We start from the raw sequence: 27,283 nt of genomic DNA on the forward strand, positions 1-27,283 counted from the left end.
CACCACCAGCAGCATCAAAGCCCACCTTTGTGCTCAGTGCTCACTTGACTTTACACCTCTGACAGCCCCGCAGCCGCACCTCCTGCCTCTCTAAATATAGTTATAGTACCACCAAGCTTCTCTGCGCATGCGCAATGCTATTCAGCGCGGTTATCTGCCTTCCCCTCCTTCTTTCCTTCGCCGTCACGTGTTCCCGTTTCCCTAGCGGCGGTTGGCGCTGGTTTAAGTTGGCCCCGCCCAGGGCAAAGGTGGTCATGTGGTGTTCGTGAAGCCAATGGGAGTCTCGCGTTCGTTCCTCGCAGCCTGAGTGTCTCCGCCTCCTCCCGGGCCCAGAGAGTGTGGAGAGCGGGGAGCGAGGAGGCCGGAGAGGGCGTGTGGCGGTGAGTAATGGCGGCGGGGGAGGGAAGTAGAGGCAGCCGTGTGCCGTGTAGGTGGCTGGGGTGGTGTGCGGCCATGTGGGGAGTGTGCAGTTTCCTCCTGCTGCTGGGAGGGGGGGTGGTCGGGTTCCTGGCTCATGAGTGGTGGTATATGGTGGAGGGGTTGTAGAGCCCGACCATGCTTCGTCTGGGTTACCTCAGTGCTGTGGATGAGAAGGGACAGTTCAAAGATCGGCAGACCTCCCCATACACTGTTAGATACTCCATTGGTCACCATGTCCCGGGGAAATTAAGGCTAAAGCTCTGTACACACGCTCAATTTTTATCGTTATAAAATGAGCGATCACCAATGGTTATTGATAAATGAACTGCGCTGATTAGCGATCTGCTGATTGGATCATAAGTGGAAATGCAAAAATTAGTGCTCGTAACTAGCCACATGTGTGTACTTTTGAACAGAGCGATCATTTGTTATCGTTTGATACAAACGACTGATTATTGTTGAACCGACCCACCTGGTCTGGTTGGTCTATGTGGACGATAATTGCAGTCTTTTACCATTGTTGGGGCACTTTTTTGTTGTTGTTAATAACGATTCTTGTTCAACCCAACGTTCGTCGTTTGCTTGCAGTCCATCGTGTGTATAGAGCGTAAAACTGGCTGTACAGGATCAAACGTGATTGTACAATATTGTTCAATGAAGCCATGTAATCTTATAAGGTCTGTTTATTATAGATGTTCACACACTATGTTGCCCTGATCGGTGATCGACCTTTAGGACATTAGTTAAGGGCATTAGTGCTGTACAGTGGGTAATGTTCAGTGGGGTAATTACAATAAAAAGTGTTAATTCTCATTTGTCAACTATCGTATAGGCTGGTTTTAGGTTTGGTTTTGGTGTTGCAGTACGATGCCATGTTCCTGCTGTGTCCACCCGCAACGCAAAACACTACAAACATATGACCCTATGGCAGAGTGCGCGTCAGCACCTGCTTAGTGACTTACTTCCTGTTGTGCAGGAAGTACATCACTGGGATTCCCAATGGTTCTCGTGTGATGCACTGCACTCATAGTTACATAGTTATTTTGGTTGAAAAAAGACATACGTCCATCGAGTTCAACCAGTATAAAGTACAACACCAGCCTGCTCCCTCACATATCCCTGTTGATCCAGAGGAAGGCGAAAAAACCCTTACAAGGCATGGTCCAATTAGCCCCTAAAGGGAAAAATTCCTTCCCGACTCCAGATGGCAATCAGATAAAATCCCTGGATCAACATCATTAGGCATTACCTAGTAATTGTAGCCATGGATGTCTTTCAACGCAAGGAAAGCATCTAAGCCCCCTTTAAATGCAGGTATAGAGTTTGCAATAACGACTTCCTGTGGCAATGCATTCCACATCTCAGTCGTTTACACAACCTGCATCGCCCATAGACTTCCATTACCTCAAGCACTGTGGGTTAAGCGTGGTGCTTGAGTCTGTGTGTTGGGAAAAACAATTCTGGCATGATGTGGTAGTAAAAGGCCCTATTGCATTTCCATGTGCTTAACAGGGTAACACAATACAAGTGTGTACAATGGGGTGTATGTGAATCTGTAGCCTTTAAGAGTATAATGACCTATGTAAAAAGTTTGTGTGAAAGCTGTATTTAAAGTTATAATGAAGTAAAAAAAATAAAATAAATAAAAATACTCACCTATGAGGCAGGGAGTTTCTGGATTCTATTGCGCCTTCCCTGTCTATGGATCCTATTGAGCCTTCCCTGTCCTTGCTCGGTCACCTCGTTCCATCTTGTACAAGGGATTTTTGGAAGACTCTGGAGCACTTCTTAGTGCTCCTGAAGATGGGTGGCTCCTCGTTGTATATGCACGTGTGCAGTATGGAGCTGCTTGTCATAGGGGGTATTCAGAGACACAAGGGCTCCTAGAAATGGCAGACAGTGGGGAAAAGTCACTGAGGGAGAGAGAGCCAGGAAAGCTCTATAGCAGGGGTCTCAAACTCACGGGCCATTTGCAGCCCTCGGTACAATATTTTGTGGTCCGCGTCGGCAAAAGAGACACGGAAGTGAACTTTTACCTTATAGTTTGCTTCAGTGCTCCCAAGTAATCCGCCGCATCCCCGCCGCTAAACGAGGGCTGCAGAGCCCCCAAATCCCCTGGGCAAACATCCACGACTGCGCTGATGGGCAGAGCTTCCAGCTGTAGCTCTGCCCCTCCTGACGTCAATCGCCGCCTCTACCCGCCCCTTTCTGTGAAGGAAGAGTGACGGGCGGGCAGAGGCGGCGATTCGCTGCGATTGACGTCAGGAGGGGCAGAGCTGAAGCTGAAAGCTCTGCCCTTTCCAGGAAATGCCGGCGGATTGCCCCCGCGGGCGATTTGGGGGCTCTGCAGCCCACGTTTTGCGGCGGCGACACGGCGGATTACTTGTAATGGGAGCACTGAAGCGAACTATAAGGTACAATAGGCAAAATAGTTCACTTTTTTTGTGAAATCACTTATGCTGCCCAGCCCCATCCTGACTTTGCCTCCTGTGGCCCCCAGGTAAATTGAGTTTGAGACCCCTGCTCTATAGGATCCGGAGCCTTCTCTCTCTCCATGGGTGAGAATGTGCATTAGGACCTGTTTTCTGCAACATTGCCCTGCATGCGAGATGCACAGGGAAGCGCTGCCTATTTGGATAATGGCTTGCGACCGAATCGCACTTCGTGGGTGGCATCCCACAGCACATACCTGTAGTGATTCAGGCTGCGGCTTTGCAGCAGCACGGGTGCCACAACTGCATTGGGAACAACCACAGCACCTACTGTAAATAAGCCTTTAATCTGCTCACTCTAAAGGCTCGTACACAAACGCTTGACTAAAGTCAGCTAGGGCGGGCAATAGCGACTGCCGTAGCTGATAATCAAGCATGTGTACAGCAGCTCCTGATCCGGATCAACTCCTCCCTCACAACTGGCAATTCTTCTGTCTCTGCTGTGACGTTGTGCCTCCACGCATAACGCAGCGTGTCGTCACCTGCACAGCTGACGCGTCTGTGCAGCCTGGCCCAGCGATTGTTGCCTAAGGGGATTGGGTCTCGATCCCTAACGGCCGACAGGCATCAAAGGTGTGTGTACACACCTTTTATAAGGACTTGGTCAGAGATACTATTACAAGACCCTATAGCCGGTTGAATGCCTGTACTCTGCAGAATGTTTCAGTGCTGTATAAATACATAATATCATGCAGAGTGTAATAGAAAGTGAGTTTCTCCAGCTGCTGCTATAGACCTGAGTGAGGTCATATTTTGATCGCCTTGCGATGTCTCATTGGTGGTAGGAAGTAGATGAGTGTTTGGTAGGAATAGTGATTTCAGGAGATGGCCTAGAATAACGTCTATCCCATAACCACTTGTTGTTGTTTTCCCAGTAGCTGTAGTATGTGTTGTTCAAATATTGTTAAAAGCATTCTACTCTTTATAAAATGCCAAATGTGTGCAAGCGTTATGTAGTTAGATGCTTGATGGGTACTAACTGCATTGCTCCATAATTGTGTGAACTAGCCCTATATGTGGGTGTGTTGTCATTGAGTAAGATTGCACCATCAAGATTTTATTGTATGCTCCGCCAAGTCTTTCGTTGATCACAGGCATGAGATGGCATAAAGTCAGTGCCCTCGAGGTGTTTGTGCAGCAGACGTGCATATGTATGAACCATCTTCCTAATGATGTTGCCCTTATCCTCTGCCTTTTGCCTAATCCCAACAATGCCCATCTACAATCTCAACCTATACTCTCCTATCTCTTTGCTGCCTAACCCATTGTACATGCTCCACAACTGTGACCTGGAGTGATCGTTAATTGTTTTGGTAGAGATGTTTACTGATGAGCATTGTACAGATATGCTGCTTGGCATCATCTGCCTGCCAACTTTAAACTACTAAGGTACTACTATACTACTCTAGGTGAGAAACAGCAAAAGACCTCCTCACTTCAGGGAAAAACGATACCACAGTCGTCCAGCCGGTGCTCAGCGTCTAGCAGGTACACCACCCCTGCACATCGATAGACAAGTAGCAGAAAGAAAGACACGGCGCTCAGGAGCTGTATGCAGCAACAAGCTGTATTGGAGCAAGCGATAACACTACATGTTTCGGACGGATAGGCAGGGCTGTGGAGTCGGAGCAATTTTTGGGTGCCTGGAGTCAGGAAAAAATGCACAGGCTCAATGAATTTAAACGGTTATTGAAATAGAAAATATCTGAGAAATAGAACATTTTATCATGTCATCATAATTTATATATACAGTAATAGCAGTGCTTGGTCCACAAAAATGAAATAAACCAATCAAAAAATAGTTACTTGTGCTGCTTCAATAAAGCAGTCCCTGTATTTTTAAAGTCAGATAGACATATCTGATATATGATGCATCTATGCTGTAAGAATAAAGCCTGATGTGTAGCTGTGTCACTAAGAGCTCGTTCACACTAGGGGCATTTTTGTCTTGCGCTGGCGATTTTTAAAATTTCCCTGAGTTCACATCTGAGCGGTTTGTTTCCAATCCGCTCAGATAAGCGGTGCATGGGCCAGTCAGCGCAGTCCGGCCCTGTGCCGCTCCCGCAGCCAGGAGCATTCCGCACAATAGTGCTGCACAGATGTAGTACGCTCCCGGCGGCGGAGTGTGTGCATGTGCACTACGCCAGACTGGCTCGAGTACCTGGATCCATAGCAGAGGATCTAGGTGGCGGAGGACAGCAAGGGACTGATTAACCTGAAGGGGGCTGGAGGAAGCCCCAGGTATGTATTAAACTTTAATTTCACCTGTCTTAGGTTTACTTTGTTACTCAGTAGTACTATACATATGCACTCCCCACAGAACTGCAAGGAATCCACTGAGAATGTTGTGCACATTAAACACAGAGGTGTTGACTATCACCCATAAACCTGGTTCAGATTGTACCTGAAGAATGTGTAATAGAGGAAGAATCTCCTTATTCCCCTGCAGAGTACCTGCACATCACTCTTACATGTACCCACAGTTACATTGCCTAGGGCCTGATCCATGTTCAGTTTGTTCATGAATTCCTTATTGAAGCCAAACCCTAAATTGATGTCAAATTCTATTGGTAATCAAGTTTAGTGAACATAAAGTGGTGGTAGAACACTTGGTCCATGGGCCAAATGTGCTTTCCACTGAACTACAAGTTGTCTGCTGCACTCTGAATGCAACTGATGGGTTGGTGAGATGACTCTGACCATGTGATTTACAAGCCCTACTCCATAGAGCCAAATTAATCCATGCCATGCACTGATGAGGATCAAACAATCCGAAACAGTCTGTATGCATGTTGGATTATTATGGCTCTGTACAAATTAACAAGCTGACACATAATTGCATTCCAGCGGTTCTGGAGGTGTGTTTAGCTTCTAAGGGTACACTGGTTAATTTGCATATATTCATCAGTGATGCACTGGGAGACATCTCAAGCTCACTCCAACCTGAATTATCGCAAATTCTTTCTATTTTAGGAAAGCAAACTTTTGTTTTTCATACGATATGCAAAATGGGAAGAACAGATTCCATTATGCATTCCCCAGAATCCCTGGACTACATACCATTGTTTAACTCATGTGCTGGAAGTTCTAGTTCCACCATTGAAGTAGACATATGCTTTAGACCTTGACTTGATAATGGGAAGCTTATATGGTCTTGAGTTGTGTAGCCAAGGCTCCTGAAAGTGTTGAGCTGTTGACTGACTTTTGAGTTTTTCTCAAGTGTTTTCAATGGAACTTGCTGATATTATAAGAATGAGGCAGACGATTGTTAGAGAAACTACTAGTTTGACTATAATTATTGTAGTTTATTTAGCCAAGTGTTTCTAAATTTCCCCAGTTTGCTCCGATTACTGCCTGATGAAGCAGGATTTAACCTGCAAAGTGCATTGCATTGTGGAGTAGTATATAAATAAAGCTACTTGTTGACAATAACAGAATAGTGTCTACTTTGGGGAGGCAAGTCCACCACTACCTCCTTCCATTGATATGCTCCCTGGCATTCACTTTCCCCAGGATTTTTTGTTCAAAAAGGGGTTCAATTAATTTCAAATTTTTTTTTTTTTTTTTTTTTTTTTTTGTATATTGAATTCAATACAGATTATTAAATTCAATAAAAAGTTTTCTGCCAGATGTTGTTGCTGCGTAGCCCTGTCAACACCAATCACTGGGGAACATGTAATCGCCTGTATACATATGAGGGCCAGTGCACACCAAAAAGTGTTGGCATAATCGCAAACGCTTAGCGCTTTTTGAAGTGTTTTTTCCAGGCATGTGCCTAGCGATTTTCTAATCATGCCTAGTGATTTTGGAGTATTTGTGTAGCGTTTTCATTTATTTGTTTTAGGAGTTCGTCTTTTGTGCATTTTCCGAAATTGCAGCAAAATGGTCAATCGTACAACTTTGTGGCATGCAGATACTAGGCGGTTGAAAACTGCAGGCAATTTTAGCCCCAGCCTGATATCTTAGATAAATTACATCTAAATTAGGTTTTTGGTATAGTACACACCTCTTCATTTTCTGCCCAACTTGTCATCCGACTTGGTGAAGTTGAACATGTGTACGCGCAGTCGAGCGACTGATAATAGCTGGTTTGCCCGATCCATTTAGCAGATCAGTTAGACCAACTGTCGTTCAAACTACTGTAAAGGGGCCCATACACTTATACTATTTCCCGCCGATATACAGCAGATTTGATCACTGTGATTGATTCTGCTGTGAAAACGTTGCACAAACGCTGACCGATTTCTGTCTGAAATCAATCCCGTCGATCTGTCCGCGGAAGATTTAGCTCGATTGCCGGCGGGTCGGGAGTGCGTCAATGGCGGCGTTCGAATGTCCGACCGACGCTAGGCTTCAGGGCTCCGGCTGGCTTCATTTCCTGTCAGGGAAGTTTAAACAGTAGAGCACCCTCTACTGTTTAAACTTCCCCCGGCAGGAAGTAAAGTGAAGCTGGAGCTGAGCGCAAAGAGGCAGTGGAGACCGGGGGACTTGGGCCGGCCGAATCAGGTTATGTATGCAGGGGGGGGGGGGGGGGCGGCAGCTCCACAGATTGTGAATCGGTTTCATAGTGAAATCGATTCAAAGTCTGTTTGCAGTGTAGGCAGCCAATAGATCCCTCTTTGATCAGATTCGATCACAGAGGGATCTATCTGCTAGTCGATCTGGTGGCAATCGACCAGTGTATGGCAGCCTTTAGGTCTGTACATGTGTACAAACGACTTCTAGTCGTTTGTCTAACTAATAGACGTTCAAACATAGTCGTTTAATCAAGCCCATTGTTCTATCTGGTCCATTATCAGGTTGGTTAAACGACATGTAAATTAGGATATCAGCCGCTTTGTTGGTCAGTGTGTACAGGACGTTTGAACGACTTGTTGTTTGCACTTCATATGTTCAAACGACCAGTTTAATCGACAATTGTGCGTAAAGTTGGACTGTGTACGCAACTTTAAATTATAACTGCATCAGTTTATGGTAATGGGGCGCTGGACTTCATCCTGCTCACAAGGAAAGCATGGAATGAATCAGGATATTAATGTGGACGTTGCTACTCCTGTGTAGAGCTGGTCAATGAAATGCTTATAATTCCAGCTTCACTCACTTCCTGTTACCAGACGCCATGGGAAACCAGGGGGATTTCCCAAAGTAGAGACACAGATAAAACCAAATCACTTTAGTTTGGTTGATGTGGACTTTCCACACTAAAGGGGCCCATACACTCAGCCGATTATTGGTCGATTGCAAATCGATTGACCAATCGACCGATTTGCGGCCGATTTCAATCGATCTGGCAGGCTGGAAAATCTAGGTCGATCTGTTGAGATTTCTTATCATTTTGCATTGACCCTAATGGAAATCTGATGGCAAAAAATGCCATCAGATCGATTTTCAATAGATTTCAAAATAATCTATTGGAAATCTGTTCCTAGTAAAAAAAATGTTCCTAAACACATCAGATCAGAAATCTATCTGAACTATCTGCTGCTAATCTAATGAGTGTATGGCCACCTTTAAGCCTCATCTACACGCGTAGATGAGGCAGCGATGTGGCTTATAAATCGAGCCGCTGATGCGGCTCGATTGATAAGATCCGACAGGACGGATCTCCCCACCGCCGATTCTCTGCTCGCTCCCCGCGAGGGGACAATGGCAGTGAATCGAGCGGAAGATAAGCGGGGAATGTAATCCGGCGCGGGGACGCGGCGGGCACGCTTGACACAGGTGGTGTTACTACCGCTGCAAAAGTTGAATTTAAATTGCACCTGAATTGCACTGGTGGGCAGCAGAAGGGATGCTGAACTTCTTGGCAAGCGTGCAGCTACCAAGATTGGTTCCTGCCACACAGAGTGGAGAAAATCATCCTGAAGGGCATCAATATTAACTGAGAGGTGTTTAGCATGCTGTGCAATCCTGTCTTATCCTGGAGTTGGGCTTTAACCCTTTCCTGCTGTGACTTTTGTTAAGCCTGATCAATGTGAAAACTTCTATAGGTGAGAGGAAAAAACAACTTTCCCTTTGATCCCTGCAATTAGCTGGTTGCTGTCATCATGTGGGGGGGTTTGCATGAGACCACACTGCGTCCTGCACTTTACAGCGCTGAAGTGAGCTTAGTAACTGCACAGTAGTACAGTTAGAAGATGGAACAATCTAGCTGAGATGGCCAGAGGCGTGGACATTAACGGCAGCTTAAGCTGCAGAAACGAATGCCTCCTACTGTTAAATGGATTAGTCTGAGTCGCGTCAGAAAGGTAAGTCTTCCGACGTGACTCTAAAGCTATAGATGGATAATGGCAGTGAAAAAATCCTTTTGATCGGCCACAATACATGTTATTAACCTCCCTTGCGGTCTATTAAAACCGCCAGGGGGCAGCGCAGCACTTACATTTTTTTTAAATTTTTTTAATTATGTAGCTAGCCTAGCGCTAGCTACATGATAGCCGCTGTGCAACGGCATCCCCCCCACCCCTTCCAATCGCCTCCGGCCATCAGAGCAAACAGGAAATCCCGTTCAGAACGGGATTTCCTGTTTGGCTTCCCCCGTCGCCATGGCGACGATCGGGAAGACGTCGTGACCTCAGAGGGAGTCCCGATCCACCCTTCAGCGCTGCCTGGCACTGATTGGCCAGGCTGCGCACGGGGTCTGGGGGGGGCCCCTCTAATGCGGCGGGTAGCGGTGTATCGGCAGCAATCGAGCTATGCACGCAGCTAGCAAAGTGCTAGCTGCGTGCAACAAAACAAAAATTGTGCAAATCGGCCCACCGTGCTCAGCACGGGCTTACCGCCTGGGAGGTTAACTTTACTCCACACACAAATCATTATATGAAAGTGACAAAAAAATAAATTGGCCATAGTGCCCCTTTAATGTACAAAAATATTTAATATCAAGTATTTAAAAGTAATGCAAAAAAGTCACTAGGGATAAAGAATTGTTACGTGTGAACTAACCAAGAAGTTGAATACATAGGAGGAGACCATATAAGAAAAGAGAATGCCAGTACACGTATACAAGGTTTCAATCCCAACGTGTATTCAGGCCCTGAGGGGTGTGTATACCCATTTTATGAATTCAATAGGCCTCCAATCTAATTTTACTATATTTTGTTTGGGACTGTAAGACTCGCCTAGGTTTAGAGGGCAAAAACCAGGGTAAAAAATAAACGAAACCTGGTGCAGGGGTGTTTTGTAGATCTTTTTTTTTTTTCTTCAAACCCCTCAATTATTTCCCCCGATGGTCCAGCTGACATGACCATGGCTCCGTCATTGAGTGCAGCGATTGGCCCAATGACAGAGCCATGGTTCCACCTCCAGAACAATTGGTTCCAGCAACAGGAACAGCAGGTGGTGGGGATTGGATGGTTCCTTAGCGCCGCCAAGTCCTGTTAAGCCGGAGCCGCCACGTGTATCTGTGGGACCTGGTGCCTTCCCTGGTAAGCATGTCGCCTACCGAGAGGATACGAGAAATGCGGGGGGGGGGGGGGGGGGTGTATCATCCAGGGACACCTTCGGACCATAAGATGCGCGCTGACTTTCCCTCCACACCTCTGGGTGGTCCGAAAAATACCGTTATCGCGCTTAACAATTTCTTGTGCTCTTCCTCTTGAGACAAGTCTATCAGGTTAAAGCCTTGTACACACACTGGATTAAATTTAGCTGAGGCGACTGATAATGACCACCTTTGCCTATAATCCAGCCTGTGTATAGCGCCACAGCCTCAAATCAGCCTGACAAATAGATTTGGCTGAGCACATTGTCCTGCCGTTGCGTGACTCTCCTCGTGCACTTCTCCGTCGGCCTGAAATAACTACCCGTACCCAAATGGACCACACTATTTATAAGACTCCCCTTGGGGGGGATTAGTTCGTTAGATTAGTTAATGAACATGCCTACCACGCCAGGTCTTTCAGATGAACAGCTGAACTGCTTATTTGTCAGGCAGTTCAGCCTCCCACCTGCCGGCCACAAGCACTTTTCTTTTGCAATTTCATTGCAAAAAAAAAGAAAGGCAGCGTTTGTAACATGCGGGGAGGGGTGGGGTTACCTGGAGTAAAAGGCCTACGTGACTCAATAGTGGCAGGGGCAGATCAGTTAATTTGGCGCAGAGATGCGCTGATTGTTTTGGCGCCGCCATAGGTGGTAATGAGAATTACAGCTATAGCGGCACTCTGTGACTAACTTGGGCGCCGGCGATTGTCTGATTTAAAGAGAACCCGAGGTGTGTTTAAAGAATGTTATCTGCATACAGAGGCTGGATCTGCCTATACAGCCCAGCCTCTGTTGCTATCCCAAACCCCACTAAGGTCCCCCTGCACTCTGCAATCCCTCATAAATCACAGCCATGCTGTGAGGCTGTGTTTACATCTGTAGTGTCAGTCTCAGCTGCTCCCCCCGCCTCCTGCATAGCTCCGGTCCCTGCCCCCGTCCCTTCCCTCCAATCAGCAGGGAGGGAAGGGATGCAGGCGGGGACTGGAGTTCTGCTGGAGGCGGGGAGAGCAGCAGACTGACACTATAGAGATAAACACAGCCAGCTCTGACAAGCTGTTTGTCAGCAGCGTGGCTGTTATTTATGAGGGATTGCAGAGTGCAGGGGGACCTTAGGGGGGTTTGGGATAGCAACAGAGGCTGGGCTGTATAGGCAGATCCAGCCTCTGTATGCAGATAATAATCTTCAAACCCACCTCGGGTTCTCTTTAAAGACCTTTTCTGATTTAGAAAGACATTTGGTCATCCAGCTGTGGGCTATGGCTTTTTTTTTTTTTTAATTTTCTTTTTTTGTTTTGTTTTTCACATTCATTTAAGCTGAATCGCTTCAAAAAATGCTACATGCAACATGGTTACAATTTTAATCAAATCGCAACGCTGCTGTGGCAACCCTCATAAGGTGACACTGCACTAGCTCTTGGCCGATCGGCAAGTGTATCGCAATTGCCCCTGGTTTGAACCAGCCCTAAGGCCTGGAACCCACTACAAAGCGCCATCTCTAGCGGTTTTTAATTTGCATTTTGTAAGCAATTTCATGAACATTTCCGGCGACTTTGGTAGCAATTTTAAAAAGTGTAAGCTTTTTGCCAGCGATTGTGATAGAATTAAAATTGCTAATCTCAAATTGCTGATTGGTCCTTTCAAATTATAATTTATTTTTTCATAAATCATTGATACATAATGATTGTAAAAATGAAGCTCTTTTTTTTTTTTATTACATTATTTTCACTGGAGTTCCTCTTTAAGTTTTATTCAACCAACAAGGTGTGGCATTTATCTTTTGAGTCCAGTCCTCTTCTGTTCTCATTTGTTGTCTCTTGTGAGGCTGACTAGAGCTAATGGACCTTGTCCCTTGCTGTCCTGACTAGCCTAATCAATCTTTATTCCTGAAGCAAGTCAGCTATAGATGCTGGCCATAAAAGGTAGTGTAATGTCTGGTACACACAATACAATATCTTACCTGATCGACAGGTCCAATCTGATCACTTCTGTACGGACATGTTGGAAATGAACAATTCAATCTGTCGAGCTGATGGGAAATGATGTGCACCAAGGCATTAGGCCTGCCACACTCTGGCAGGTTGCTACCCGATGTGCCAAAAAGATAGCGTCCTCTCTGACATCTGATCAGAGAAGGACCTATTGCTGCCATACACTGCAAAGATTTCAGCGTGAAAGCTATAAAACAAATCTATCGAGCTTCCACTGGACCCTTGATGTATCCCCCAGCTAATAGTGCTCCCCTGAGGCACCTGCAGAGTAGCGGTATCGAAGCACGCTCACCATTCACCTGACTGGCTGCTGCACTCCTTCCTGTGTCCTTCTGTCATTATCCGTAGTACTGGCATTGGGAGACAGCAGAAGAACACAGGCGGGAGCTCCATGGATGGACAGGTGAGTGCGCTCTACTGCCGCTAATACTCTGCGTAGATGCCTTTTTATGACAACAAATTGTTGCCAGTAACTTCCAGAAATCCATGGAAAATATGAATGGGTGGCATCAGTCTTTGTTAGATTCACAGTAATGGTATTACCAGGGAAAATGTACATGGTATATTATGTGAAGTCTGAAATATTTTTTAGCACAGAAATTGGGGGCTCTTCAAAGGTTTGTTTTTTTTCCCCAAAAGTTTTGAGGAGGTTGACAGTTGTACAACTGTTGCTCCATTGCAACTCATTGCTGCTTTGCAATTGAGGCATTCGAAAAATTGGATTTGAACAACTGTTTATCCTCTCAGTTCTGTGTCCATCATACTAAACTGGTGTAATTTGGAATGCTGGATAAACCTGACAGGTGGTTATGCATGAGAACTCAACTTCCGCTGTACACGGTCTGACAGGCACTCTTCTGTGCTGCACAGCGCTGTGTTCTGACAACACATGACTGTGCATTTCAGTGCTGTTTCTGCACCGTGGGAGCCAAGAGTTTCTGTAAAAGTGTTCCTGGGCCCTTAGACTTGTGCTATTAGGCTTTTGCCTGCTGTAGAAGGTGTGCTCTTTGTTTACTTTTATTTACGTAAACTGCTGCTTCCATTCTGTTGCCACATCTCTGGTAGGGCAGAAGGCATGAAACCTTTTGCCCCATAGGATTTTATAAAGCTTCGTATGTGGAGCTGTTGCCTGCATTTAGTCATCCTGCTGTTCAATCTGTATGTGGGTGGCACAGACAGAAACTTTGTGGGGAAATTGCAGCCATTAGCATAGACAGCGATGCTGGAAATAGCCAGGTTCTGGGATCCAGCAAGTTGGCAATCAAGGAGCTCCTATACAAATAAAAACAGCTCTGCCACTTGAGTGTATATTTGCTTTTGACATTGGTTCAGCTTTATTTCTGTGGGGGTTTTTTGTCATTAATTTTAGTGCCGGTCAATTGGAGTTTGAATTGTATTGCTTGTTTTCTCTGGTGTACTTAGACCTCTTTCCTCAGTGTGAACCCAATCAGATGATGACCTGAAATCAGAGCTGTGTACACTTGCTGTTTGGAAGGCCCTAGTTTGCTATTGCATCTGATTTTGAAATATTTTGTCACTACTGTTTTGTTTTTGTCTTGTTTTTTTTTCTAAACCCTATTTTTAGATGGTGCAGGTCAGTCACTTTGTAAAGTATATTTGCCTATGATGATTTTCTGCTTTGTGTAAAGGGGAATGGACATTTATTCCATGTGTGTGCATTATATCTGGACCTTGGTCTGGTCAGGGAAAATATTGCAACAAGTCCTTGGTGGAAGGACTTGACAGTCGTTATTCCTGAACTTGTAGCTAAGTGTTCATTCCAAGGTGAGTGACAGGTGTTTGGCATTTGCTTACCATATGATCTCAGAATGTAGTTTTGTTTTGTTTGGGTTTTTTTTTTTTTTTTTTTATGCTTTCTTTAGTCATGTGATTCAGTCAAACAAGCAAGGGCTATGGAGTAAAAGCAGTTTTGGGGTACCTGAAGTTAGGAAGAAAATGCTCAGACTCTTAATAAAAATAATTTTAAACTGTAATTAAATGAGAAAATATATAAAAATCTTCTATTTCTCAGGCAGTGGAGTCGGTACAATAATTATCTGACTCTTCAGTTTATGAAAACACCGACTTCGACTCTGGACTCAACAGCCCTGCTATTTCTCAGATAATAGTCATCATAGCTTATACAGTAATTGCAGTGCTTAGTCCACAAAAAAGAAATAAACCAATCAAGACAAATTATTTGTGCTGCTGCAATAAAGCAGACGCTGTATTTTGTTAGTCAGCAGGGCTGTGGAGTCGGTACAAAACTCCTCAGTTTATGAAAACTCTAGGTACCCAAAATTGCTCTGACTCCTCGACTCCACAGCCCTGAAAGTCCGATCTACATATCTGAGTGTGACTGTACAGCTGTGTACACGGGAATGTTTTTTTATATGTAACCTATCTGCTGTAAGAATAAAGACTAATGTGTAGTTGTCACTACAGTAGAATTTCTGATATAGTAAACTTCTGGATATAGTAAACTCAGTCCTCATGTCCCAGGAAATGCGTCTGTATAAATATACAATGTATGACCAATTCTGATATAGTAAACTACTTTTCCTGGTCCCTTGAAGTTTCCTACAAAGGGACTCTATTGTAGTAGTCATGGTCAATGAGATGCAAATCTTCGATGATGCAGGTTTATGAAAATTTTGATTGCACATGTATGCACTCCCTCTTGCTTATGAAATCAATTCATTTGATATGTTGTTAAATTTGGGGTTGGTGAGTACAAATTAAGTTAGAGTTTATGCTTGGGCATTCTCATTGGCAATGATAGGCTGAGATGGCTAACAGGGTAGAGTGTCAGCTTCCTGGCTTGAAGCTTTATTTTTTTTTATTTTTTTTGTTCCCAAAAGATGCCATAGCCTTACAATTCCTAAACTTTGTCAGTAAAGAAATGCTTTTTATGTTACATACTTTTAATCGGCAAGATTGTAATGTGCAAATTGGAGGAGTCTGAGTAAGTGGAATCACAAACTGAGGAGTTGGAGGATTTTTGTACCGACTTCACAGCCCTGCTAGCAAGGGAATGATTTACCGTTGCTGAGGTTGCATATGGTGTGGATACCCGATCACATAATGGTCAGACTGCTGTTCCCACCAGAACTGATCCCTCCAGTGCAGTACATTGCCATCTGAGCCTGTTTATTTCCTGCTGCTTTTCCCCAGCAGAGTTTACTGCTTTGCCTTTGCATTGATTGATAAACACTCCAAAATGAATTGAAAGTTTGAGAGGACTTGCAGGGGGTCACCTGGCATTCTTGAAACTGATTACTGCTAGTAAATTGGAGTTGTATGCCCACGGCAACATTCAGGCTAGATTCACAGTGGGACGTTGCGTTTTGATGCCACGTTAAAGTCGCACCGCAAGCTTACAACGCAACGCGCCCAAAAAGTGGCAACGCAGCGTTACCATCGCATACAGCAAATACAGTAAAAAATACAGGCAATGAAAAGTATGCTTCCAAGTCATTACTGAGCATGTGCAAACAGTCCAACGCAGCTAATAACGTGTATAACGCACTGCATGCAGTACTTTTACTTAACGTGCAGCGTTAGTCACCAACGCAACGTGTGCACTGTGAACAGGGCATTGATTTTTCATTGCAGTGAGTTATTCTGCGTTAAATGCTGTTTAACGCGCAACTTTAACGTCCCACTGTGAACTTAGCCTCAGACTTTAGGTCTGTGCAATGTACCCAATAAAGTACGGCTATTTTGAAAATAGTTTTCATTTTCCCTTAAAGGGAACCACAGAGGATGATTTATACATACCTGGGGCTTCCTCCAGCTCCATACGCACGGATCACTCCCACGCCGCCGTCCTCTGCTGCATGGAACCGCCGATACCGGGTCCCGTCATTACCGCCAGTCAGTCGGCCGGTGGACGCGGCCAATTCTCTGCATCACAGGGCACTCCCTCCATACAGGTACGCGTGTGGCTGCCTACTGTGCATCCGCATGCGTACGGGTATGGCGGGAGCCCTTGTGATGCGGACAATTGGCTGCGTCTGCCGGAAGTGACCGGTACCGGCGGATCCAGGAAGCGGAGGATGGCGGCGTGGGAGCGATCCAGGCTTATGGGGCTGGAAAAAGCCCCAGGTAGGTATAAACTCTTTTTTTTTTTTTTTTTTTTATATATATATTTTATAAAATCATTCCTCTCTGGTTCCCTTTAAGGGCTGCAGTGCACTCTCAACAGGTAAATGCCCTGAATACAATAATAGCTATTCGGTGTCAGGTCACTGCTAGTGTGCACTAATCGATAGCTACATTCAGTACCGATAGCAGTGAGTAATTGGCAGATGGTGGCCACATATATTTGCACTAAATCGAGCGCTGGTATCTGATCACTTATCTTGTACAATGCAGCAAGCCAAGTAAATGATCAATGGTATGATGCTGTCAGTAGCTTACCTGATCAATTAGAGAGCGGTGGTGTGGGGACACAGCCATGTCATTAGGCAGAGAACATGGCTCTGTGTCCCATCTGCACCCCCAAAGATTCACCTCTGGTTCTCTTTAAGTATTAGACTAAAGAGCAATTTTGGATACTCTTGAGTTGTTCATAAAGTTAATTTTTGTACCGTCTCCAAAATTTTGGTATCACAATTGAGGAACACGTGTGATGCTGCGGGCGTGTGCGTTGTGCACCCGCATGGCGGAAATGTGCAGGCGCAGTGACAGACCTAGCCAGTTTTTTAAACAGGCTTAGGTTCACTAGTAAAGAATAAAAGCCTTGCTGAGAATCCCCTATGAAGAGATGGACTAATCCAAAACATGTCACTTCTGTGAGATCTCTACTGCCTACTGTAAGTGAGAGCATTATGGGAGAAAAGTAATTTATGGCTCATTTTACTCTGAAAAAAAAACGTACTTTTTTAATTTGTTTGCACATTTTTATTTTTTTTTACAATCTTTTGCCATAGTGCCCCTTTAAACAGACTTCAGGGACACCTGTGCTCATGCCAAGATGGCACTAAATGGCCACGTTCCATCTAGCGTGCGTACAAGGCTTTTGGAATTTGCAATGCAGTAGTAAAGGCGTTGATCTCATTAGTGTGCTGCTATTGCTCTGCACAGTCGAATCGGCAGGCCTGTATGTCCCTGGTGGCAAACAGAGAAAGACACATGACTCAAAGTGGTGACAAATTAGGCAATGTATGTTCCTAATCACAAACAATGTAATATTCCTCTGTGCCCACACATTTTAACTACTGTGAGATATGGACAAATCCAGTGCCAGCCAATCGGGTACATCACTGATCTGCAAGCAAAAAATAAAATGACACACTATAGGCTTGCAATCTAGCAAAGCTTATTTGTTTCTGCCCTTGGGCTGACACCTGAAACGTGTAGTGCGAGTTTCAGTTGCTAATTTGCAAGCCTTTTGTTTACTGCCGCCTTTTATTTTTGCACATTAGGTTCGTGATGTAGTTGACCGTTGCACTCACACTGTGGTGTCATAGGGTAGCTACAGTCCTGGCCAAAAGTTTTGAGACTGTCAAAAATATTGGAAATTAGAAAGGTTGGTGCTTAAGTTTTTATAATAGCAATTAACATATACTCCAGAATGTTATGAAGAGTGTTCAGATGAATTTCATAGTCCCTCTTTGCCATGTAAATTAACTGAATCCCAAAAAACCTTTCCACTGCATTTCATTGCTGTCATTAAAGGACCTGCTGAGATAATTCCAGTAATCATCTTAACTCAGGTGAGAATGTTGACGAGCACAAGGTTGGAGAATCATTGTCAGGCTGATTGGGTTAGATTGGCAGGCTTGATATGGTAATGGGAGAGTGATGCTTGAAATCATTGATCTTCCATTGTTAACCATGGTGACAGCAAAGAAACGCGAGCAGCCATCATTGTGTTGCATAAAAATGGCTTCACAGGCAAGGATATTGTGGCTACTAAGATTGCACCTAAATCAACAATTTATAGAATCATCAAAAACTTCAAGGAAAGAGGTTTAATTTATGTTAAGAAGTCTTCAGGGCGTCCAAGAAAGTCCAGCAAGCGCCAGGATCGTCTCTGAAAGGGGATTCAGCTGTGGGATCGGATTGCAACCAGTGCGACGGTTGCGCAGGAATTGCAGCAGGCAGGTGTGAGTGCATCTGTGCGCACAGTGAGGCGAAGACTTTTGGAAGCTGGCCTGGTGTTGGGAAGAGCAGCAAAGAAGCCACTTCTCTCTCTTCTGCAGAAAGTATGGTGAATGGACTGCTGAGGACTGGGGCAAAGTCATTCTCCGATGAAGCCCCTTTCCGATTGTTTGGGTCATCTGGAAAAAGGCTTGTCAGGAGAAGAAAAGGTGAGCGCTACCATCAGTCCTGTTTCATGCCAGCAGTGCAACATCCTGAGACCATTCATGTGTGGAGTTGCTTCTCATCCAAGGGAGTGGGCTAACTCACAATTTTGCCAAAAAAAACACAGCCATGAATAAAGAATGGTAACAAAACACCCTCCAACAGCAACTTCTTCCAGCAATCCAACAACAGTTTGGTGACGAACAATGCATTTTCCAGCACGATGGAGCACCGTGTCATAAGGCAAAAGTAATAACTAAGTGGCTCGGGGATCAAAACGTTGAAATATTGGGTCCATGGCCTAGAAACTCCACTGATCTTAATCAAATTGATAACTTGTGGTCCTCAAGAGGCGGGTGGAAAAAAAAAACAACTAATTCTGAGAAACTCAAAGTGATTATGAAAGAATGGGTTGCTATCAGTCAAGATTTGGCCCAGAAGTTCATTGAGAGCATACCCAGTCGAATTGCAGAGGTCCTGAAAAAGAAGGGCCAACACTGCAAATACTTGACTCTGCATAAATCTTATGTAATTGTCAATAAAAGCTTTTGAAACGTATGAAGTGCTTATAATTATTTCAGTACTTCACATAAACGGAAACAAAGATCTAAAAGTAGTTTAGCAGCAAACGTTGTGAAAACTAATATTTTTGACAATCTCAACTTTTTTGCCAGGACTATACTCTCCTAATGTTAGTCAATGAAAGGAAAGGTGTCTGATATGAAATGGCCGCCAGGTTAGTTGCTAACTACCATCTTGTTTCCTACATTATATCCACTGCCCGTATATTCCTTGTGGAATAATGGCATCAGTTTCTGGAATTCTGCCCCTCCTGGCACGCTTTTCACTGTGGCGGTATGCGTCTCTGACCAGCCATTAGTAATTTAAAGGGCACCCGAGGCGAAAATAAACGAATGAAATAAATGATTGTATCTACCTTCTCCTAAAAATGACTTAAAGTGGATCCGAGGTGAACTTTTACACATTGCATAAGTGTTCCTTTCCTATTGTTTATAGTGCATTCCTCAAGCCAAATAATTTTTTTTGTTTTAATACTCTAATTCCCTATAAACTAAAAAAGCCACACCCACAGATTTTCAGAGAGCCTTGGCAGTAGCAAGGGCTCATGGGAGCTCAGTCTGGGCAGGAGCAGGGGGAGGTGTTACTAGCCATTGATTTCAGAGGCGGTGGGAGGAGGAGAGGGGATTAGACTGATGGCTCAAGATACAGATAAAACTGCCTCTGTGTAATGTTTACAAACAACATGGCTGCTGTCATTGTATCACAGGAATAAATAATCATATTCTATTAAAACTGTTTCCAGCTATATTTGCTGTGTAAACCATCTAAACTTTAGATGGATAAGATATATAGACAAGTTACTTGTTATAGTTTTTCATCTCGGATGCGCTTTAAGATATTTCAGTTTTATTTTGTTTAAATCTACTTAATTTTTTTTATTAATTTTTGTTTTTACTATTTTATTTTGTTCAATGACACATTAATTGAAATATGCCAGAGCTAAAATATATGAACTATTTACCCTTTCTTCTCTTTCCTGTTCTCAGAAGCCATTTTCTGCTAGGAAAGTGTTATAGTTGGACTTTCTTATCAGTGAGGGTCACACTGTAGTCACTTCCTGTCTGAGTCAGGACCGACTCACTTACATACCTGATATTTAACTCTTTCAGGCAGAGAGAGAAAAAATGAGCACAGCATAGTTCATTGTGTTCTTTGGCACTGTACATACCCATGTCTCTCATGTCACCTCGGGTATCTTTTTTTAAGTAGTTCTGAAAGACTCTGTAACACAATTTTCAACCTTATTTCTTCTATCCTATAAGTTCCCATACCTGTTTTAACCCTCCTGGCGGTATAAAAAATTCCGCCAGGAGGTAGCGCAGCAGTTTTTTTTTTTTTTTTTTTTTTCATGTAGCGAGCCCAGGGCACCCCCAGCGGCACAGCGACCCTCCCCCCCGCGCCCGCTTCCATCGCCTTCGGCGATCTCCGATCAGGGAATCCCGATTTCCTGGAGGGCTTCCCCCGTCGCCATGGCGACGGGGCGGGATGACCGTCACCGACGTCGGAACGTCATTGGGAGTCCCGAACCACCCCTCAGCGCTGCCTGGCACTGATTGGCCAGGCAGCGCACGGGGTCTGGGGGGCGCGTCGGATAGCGGCAATCGAGTGCGGGCCGGCGGCAATCGGTGTGCTGACGCAGCGAGGGGTTACCGCCAAGGAGGTTAATGTGATACGGTTAGAGAAACCGAGAGCCCAATATAGTGTAGTATGTTCAGCATAAAATTAGTAAAGATAATTAGTGAGAAGAGTATACTCACAAACATGGGTTACCACAAAGGCAACCACTGTATAGGCAGGTGAGGAGATTAGACCTGTCCTCACTCAGGATTAAGAAGCCGCTCTCTGTAGATCAGAAAAGGGGTAGATTACCCCTCCACCAGGGGTGGACACTGTACAGCAAACTGGGATCAGAGGCGCCAGCAGGGTAAAAGTGGATAAAACCTTTAAAATTTGCTTGGAGGAAGCGGTGGACTTGCCTCCATAAAGCAGACACGAAAGACTGTCTGTATAATAGTAATCACATTTATTATATGGTACTATATAATAACTGATTACTATTATACAGACAGTCTTTCGTGTCTGCTTTATGGAGGCAAGTCCACCGCTTCCTCCAAGCAAATTTTAAAGGTTTTATCCACTTTTACCCTGCTTGGCGCCTCTGTTCCCCGTTTGCTGTTTTAATGTGGTCTGTCTTACTGCAGCCTTTCCTAGTTGCAGAGTGGCTGTGTTATCTCTGTTATCTAATCTAATCTTCTTTCCTTTTTCCGCTTTGTTGGCCCAGGCAGGAATGTGCTGCTCTGCTGTCATAGGATAGAAGCTATACACACCCTCTCCAAGCTCTGTATGAGTCACTGACTGAGCTTCTCTGAGCCTGTCACATGCTGGTTAGCAGCTAGGCCTGAACGATTTTGGGAAAAGATTGAATCACACGATTTCTGTCAGAAATTGCGATTTCGATTCGATTCACGATTTTCTTCAAATCAAGCTTTATCACTAATTTAACAATGTGCACAGTAACTAAGGAACAGCTAAGGAATAGCACCTTAGTTTCACAGTATCCCCACTGCAGCTTTGCAGAATGCAGAAAGAACACCAGTCAGTCACACAGCAGTCATCATCACGCTGACACACTGTGCAGCGTAGCAGAGGCTTGAATAACAGGAGTTTGGGCGGAGTCTGCTGCCCATGTTACAGTTTGATAGGCATGTGGGCAGAGTCTGCCGCCCGCCTAGCAAATGATGTGTAAGCACAGAGGAGGAGGGAGTTGCCTAGTGAGAGCCAGTCTGCTGCCCATCACACCACTTAAGTGACACAAATCACAAAAGGTGATTGTCAACAATCAGAAGACTCAGCCTGCCACCTCCCCGGCTTATGATGTGGAGGTCTGGGTGGGAGCGAGGAGTGAGACGTGGGGACAGAGTGTGAGAGCAGATGTGGGCGGAGTCAGCCGCTCGTAATACAAGGTGATTGACAGCCTTGTGGGCGGGGTCTGCCGCACACCCAGCTAATGCTCCGGAGATGTTGGGAGGAGTGAGCCGCACGAGTGAGAGCCTGTGGGCGGTGACTGTTTGCCGCCCACTGCACTGATTGGCTACACACTCGGCGGAAGTTAGGGGAGAGAGTGAGCCAGCTGCACTCGGAAAACGAGTGACGAACGCTGGTGCTGAGCCGCCGCAAACCGCCGCTAAACAGACTGGGACAGTGGACTGCTGGCCTGAATGCAGAGGGGGTAAAAATCGTTGCCATGGCGATCACGGAATCGTCATTTCCGTGATCGCGATTTCGATCGAAAAACGATTTATCGTTCAGCCCTATTATTAGCAGCCATGTTTTTTGTTTGTAAACACTGCCTAAAACTGCCAATTACAAGCCAGGAGCTCAGCAGGGAGTGGCAGAAACAGCACAGAGGGGCCCTGGAGAACATAATGAATAGAATGGTATGCTTTTTATTGTAAGAATTTGAGTACAGATTCTCTTGAAGGTACCCACGAGCTTGACTCTTCATCTTACTATTTCCTTTTAAGCAATACCAGCTGCCTGGCTGTCCTGCTGATCCTCTGCCTCTAATACTTTTAACCGTAGTAGACCTTGAACAAGCATACAGCAGAAGAGATGTTTCCGACATTGCCATCTGACAAGATTAGTTGCATGCTTGTTTCAGGTGTGAAGACACTACTGCAGCCGAATAGACCAGCAAGAGAGCCAGGCAACTGGAATTGTTTAAAAGGAAACAAATATGGCAGCCTTCATATACCTCTCGCTTCAGTTGTCCTGTAAAGCAATTCTAAAGTGGAAGTGAAAAAAAAGTTGGACTCTCCTATGGAGAGGGAAGGCTGTGGCTCTCAGAGCTCTCCCGGTTCCCTCTCTGTGCCTCGTCCACTGCTGTCCCCCTTTGAAAGTGTTTGTTATATTAAATTGTGGATCGGGGCCTTGGTGTAGCTGTGAAGTTGTTTGCAGAGTATTTGGTAAGCACTGGGATGGTTTCATTCAGTCACCACATCTGGCTTGTATGTCGTTCTTCCTGGCAACGTGTGTTCCTGAAATTGTTGGCCTGAATATTTCTCTGCTATGTTTTCACGGTGGCGCGTTTCCAGCAACTGGGATGTGTGACTGGAAGTCTAAGCATAGCTAATTTCAGAGCTGTTGCTGTTTCTTGTGTGTGTTGTAAAGCTCTGAAAGGGTTTCGGGTATTCTGTGGGAATGCAGTCGGGGCTATCGCTCTTGCTGCATGGTTTACTCTCGCACATTCGTCACAGAGTTCACCTCTATACTTGTTTTTAAGGTTTTACAGAAGGAAGAGAGCCTAAAGTATTGTAGTTTCAGTGTAACGTGCAGACCAGGCCTGTGAGTGCATGAAGGCTTGATGGCCGCCAGCCCCAATCTGTTCCGCTTCACTCTTTTCTTTTGCCTGCCAGGCTGATTGTGGGTCAGCCGTTATGCACGCTTCACTACGTGCAGGCCTCCTGCTGCAATCTGATCATGCGCGCTGTAATTATTTATACAGCCAGAGTTTAAGGCTGAGGATGGAAAAACACAACTGCAATCCTAACCCCATGAGTGCAGTAACCATGTACGCTGGCTTGCACGACCCGTGGGGCTCGCTGAAGCTCTAACGCTGCGCGGTGAAGGGAGAATCTAGAAGTGTTTTCTTTGCTTGCTTCCAATGAAATTATTAAAGTTGATTGTTTCGATGGTCTGTCGATAGCGTGTTTAAAGGATTAGCACTAATTCTTTTGACTTGCATGTTTATATGGGGGAGGACTGTCACAGGCGGGAACATAAGCCCAGGCAATGTTTGACAAATTGCATAACTCTACTTACTAAACTGAAACCACTGTAGCATGTACTAAACGATAATTGTTAAGCCCCATCTACACAATACAGTTCCACGTGCGATCTATCGAATTCAATTGGTTTGATTAAATCTAACATGCCCGATCGGGACTCGATCAATAGTTTGGTCTTTTTTTTTTTTTTTTTTTTTGCATTGATAATTAATCAAAATAAATCACACGATCGATCGAGTCCCGATTAGACATGTTGGATTGAATCAATCCAATCGAATTGGATCGATCGCACGTGGAATTGTATCGTGTGGATGGGGCTTTAAAGCAGACCTGAACTCAGAACTTCCTCTCTACTCTAAAAGATAAGCAACAGCATAATAACCTTTAACCTCCCTCGTGGTATGATTCCTTCCTGATTTTAGGGTCTAAACGCTACAATATTTTTTTCATGTGCTTTTAGACCTTAGAAGCAAGAAAATAAAATCATACCACAAGAGCCTGGAGCAGCCCCTGCACTTGCGCCCCTCCCTGGAATCCAGTGCTGCAGTTCTCTCCCTCTGTCCTCCGGGTGGCGCTGTAACCCTATAGGGAGAATGCTGGCTGTTGTCGTGACGACAGTCTAACTCACCAGGGGGGATGCAGAGCCTCCGTGGACAGGAAGAGGAATGGCCGCCTGTGAGGTGCATGAAACTGCGCGCAATGCCCTGCATAGACCTCCTGGCGACTACCACTAGTGTAGCTTGGGGTTGCCTCTCTGAGCTGCGGTTTCCCACCCAGAGTCTAGCTTGCGGTTACTGCTAAGGAGGTTAAAGAGAAAAAATATTTTTGTTACAGCTTACAGAACTCCTGCAATAAATCTGCAGTGTGTCCTACTTCCATGGAAGCAGACATCGGGTTAACATCCTGTGTTTACGTATTAGCTGTGTCAACTGAATTTCGGTGCTGACACAGCTGAGAGCACAAATTACACTAGTGATTACTTGAAGATGAAGAGAAATTAGTCATGCTCTTCTCTCTAAAAACACACAGGATGCATTTCTGTTTTCCTTGTCCTGTGCAGGTAACTTTAAAGTAGAGATGGATATGCATTGACAATTTTGTTTGTTACTGTAATCTTATCTTGTCTGCGTGTATTGGGGTGCAAGTAAGGATATTGTTTACTTGCTGCATTTTTATCATGTGCACACCCTCCCATAGGAAATGGCAGATAAGTGAGGTGGAGGCAATTTTAAAATGTGTTCAAAAATAAACTGTAGTATTCTATTGCAAATTAAAAGGAATCAGAGATGAGTCATATGGAGGCTGTCATATGTATTTCCTTTTAAAGTGGACTTGAACTCTTGCACAGGACAGAAGGGCAACCTACAGAAATGCGCCCTGTATGTATGTGTTAAATTTAGCCTGTCTAATTCACACTCATCTGTGACTAATCACAACTGTAATTTGATCTCTGAGCTGTCAGAGGAAGTTCTGAGTTCAGGTCCACTTTAAACAATACCTGTTGCCCGACAGTCCTGCTGATTGCTTTGGCTGCAGTAATGTCTGAATCGCACACCTTAAACAAGCATGCATTTGAACTTGTCAGATTTTTGTTAAACATCTGATCTGCATGCTTGTTCAGGGTCTGTGGCAAAAAGTATTAGAGGCAGAGGATCAGCAGAACAGCCAGGCAATCTGCATTGTTTAAAAGAATGTCAACCGCAATGTCTCAGGCCCAGTGCACACAGCCTCTAGCTGATCCTCAAAACGCTAGAGGTTTTTGGAGCAGATTATCAGAGCGATTCTAGGCATCTTTAGGGCCCATTCACACTTGTGCGGGAATCGAGCGATTCCCGCTCACGGCAAACCGCTAGCGGTTCTGCAAGAACCGCTACACAATGTAGCGAGTGGCAGTGTTCTCACTGCCGCGGTTGCGGTTAGCGATAACCGCAACCGCGCTGCATGCAGCGGTTTGCCGGCGACGAGTGTTCTCGCGATTAGCGATCGTGATTAGCGTGCACAGCATGCTAATCGCGATCGCTCCAAAACCGCCGCAGTGTCCAGTGATTTTTCCGCGCTAATCGCGGGAAAATCACTCCCGCAAAACGCCGGCGGTAATCGCCGGCGGTTCTGCGGTTCTAAGTGTGAATGGGCCCTTAGAGACATTTTCTAAACATACCTAGCGTTTTTGGGAGCGTTTTTGTGTAGCAGATTACAAATCTTGTTACAGTAAAATCTGTTACTGAACAGCTTCTGTAACAAAAACGCCTGGAAAACCGCTCTGATCTAGGGTTTTCCAGAGCAGTTTGAGCTTTTCCTATACTTTACATTGAGGCAGAAATGCATCTGCAAACCGCAAAAGTGCTGCAGGACCCACATTTGCGGTTGGCTAAAAACCGCAAACCGCCGGTGTGCACCATCCCATTGAAATACATTAGCCAAGCGTTTTCACAGGTGGAAGCGGTTTGCAGAACACTACAACAACCGCTCGACGTGCACCAGGCCTCACACCCATTTAGACCATCCGAATGTCTGCATATTGTGCTCCCTCTAGTGAAAAGTATCTGTTGGACCATCTTTCATATGCATATTGCATCTTGTTTCAGTTCACTGTTCAGTGAATGCTTTAAAAGTGCAGGTAAACATGCTATGCTCCGAATGCATCAGTCCAACCGGTTGAGCAGGAGAAACATGTCATGCCAAGGCAGGATCCTACTGGGATGCATCCTATTTTCAAAGTCACAGATGTAGGCGGCTGTTTCACTGCTAACAGGAAAATGCAGCCCAAATCAAGTAACCTTCTGAAAGCTCACATTTTACACAGTGTTAATTTAGAAGCGTCAGTATGAAGCAATCACCCAGGACAGGATAGTGGACGTGCTATGACCCTTAGTATCTCTGCGCAAGATACTCCGAGTCAGCACCGTCTAGTAATCTTCATGCTCTTTTATTGATTAAAATAGCATGATGTATACTGTAACAGCGACAGCCCCGCTGTTTCGGTCAGGCAGACCTTTTTCAAGCTGTTCAGTTTGTGCATCAAGCTACCATTTAAAATGTATGTATGTATGTATGTATGTACATATCAGTTTTCCAGCCAATCACATTCAGGCTCCCTTAGCCAATCAGCGTGAGTTTTATACAGCATTTTCAAATGAGCAGTTTGATGAATCAAGTCCGTAGTGTGGCAGAGCCACTCTTAAAGCGGACCTGAACTCAGAACGTCCTCTGCTCTTAAGGT

General features: G+C 45.0%; 1 protein-coding gene across 1 annotated transcript in view; it reads left to right on the forward strand.

The window, feature by feature from the left end:
- Positions 1 to 277: 277 nt before the first annotated feature.
- Positions 278 to 27,283, forward strand: part of ZHX3 (zinc fingers and homeoboxes 3) — a 47,553-nt gene continuing 20,547 nt past the window's right edge. Inside the window, exon 1 of the mRNA XM_068262071.1 lies at positions 278 to 380. The gene's annotated coding sequence lies outside the window, so the exon portion shown is untranslated. The remainder of the gene's footprint in view (positions 381 to 27,283) is intronic.

Source organism: Hyperolius riggenbachi, chromosome 12 (assembly GCF_040937935.1).
Source record: "Hyperolius riggenbachi isolate aHypRig1 chromosome 12, aHypRig1.pri, whole genome shotgun sequence".
NCBI classification, from domain to species: Eukaryota; Metazoa; Chordata; class Amphibia; order Anura; family Hyperoliidae; genus Hyperolius; species Hyperolius riggenbachi.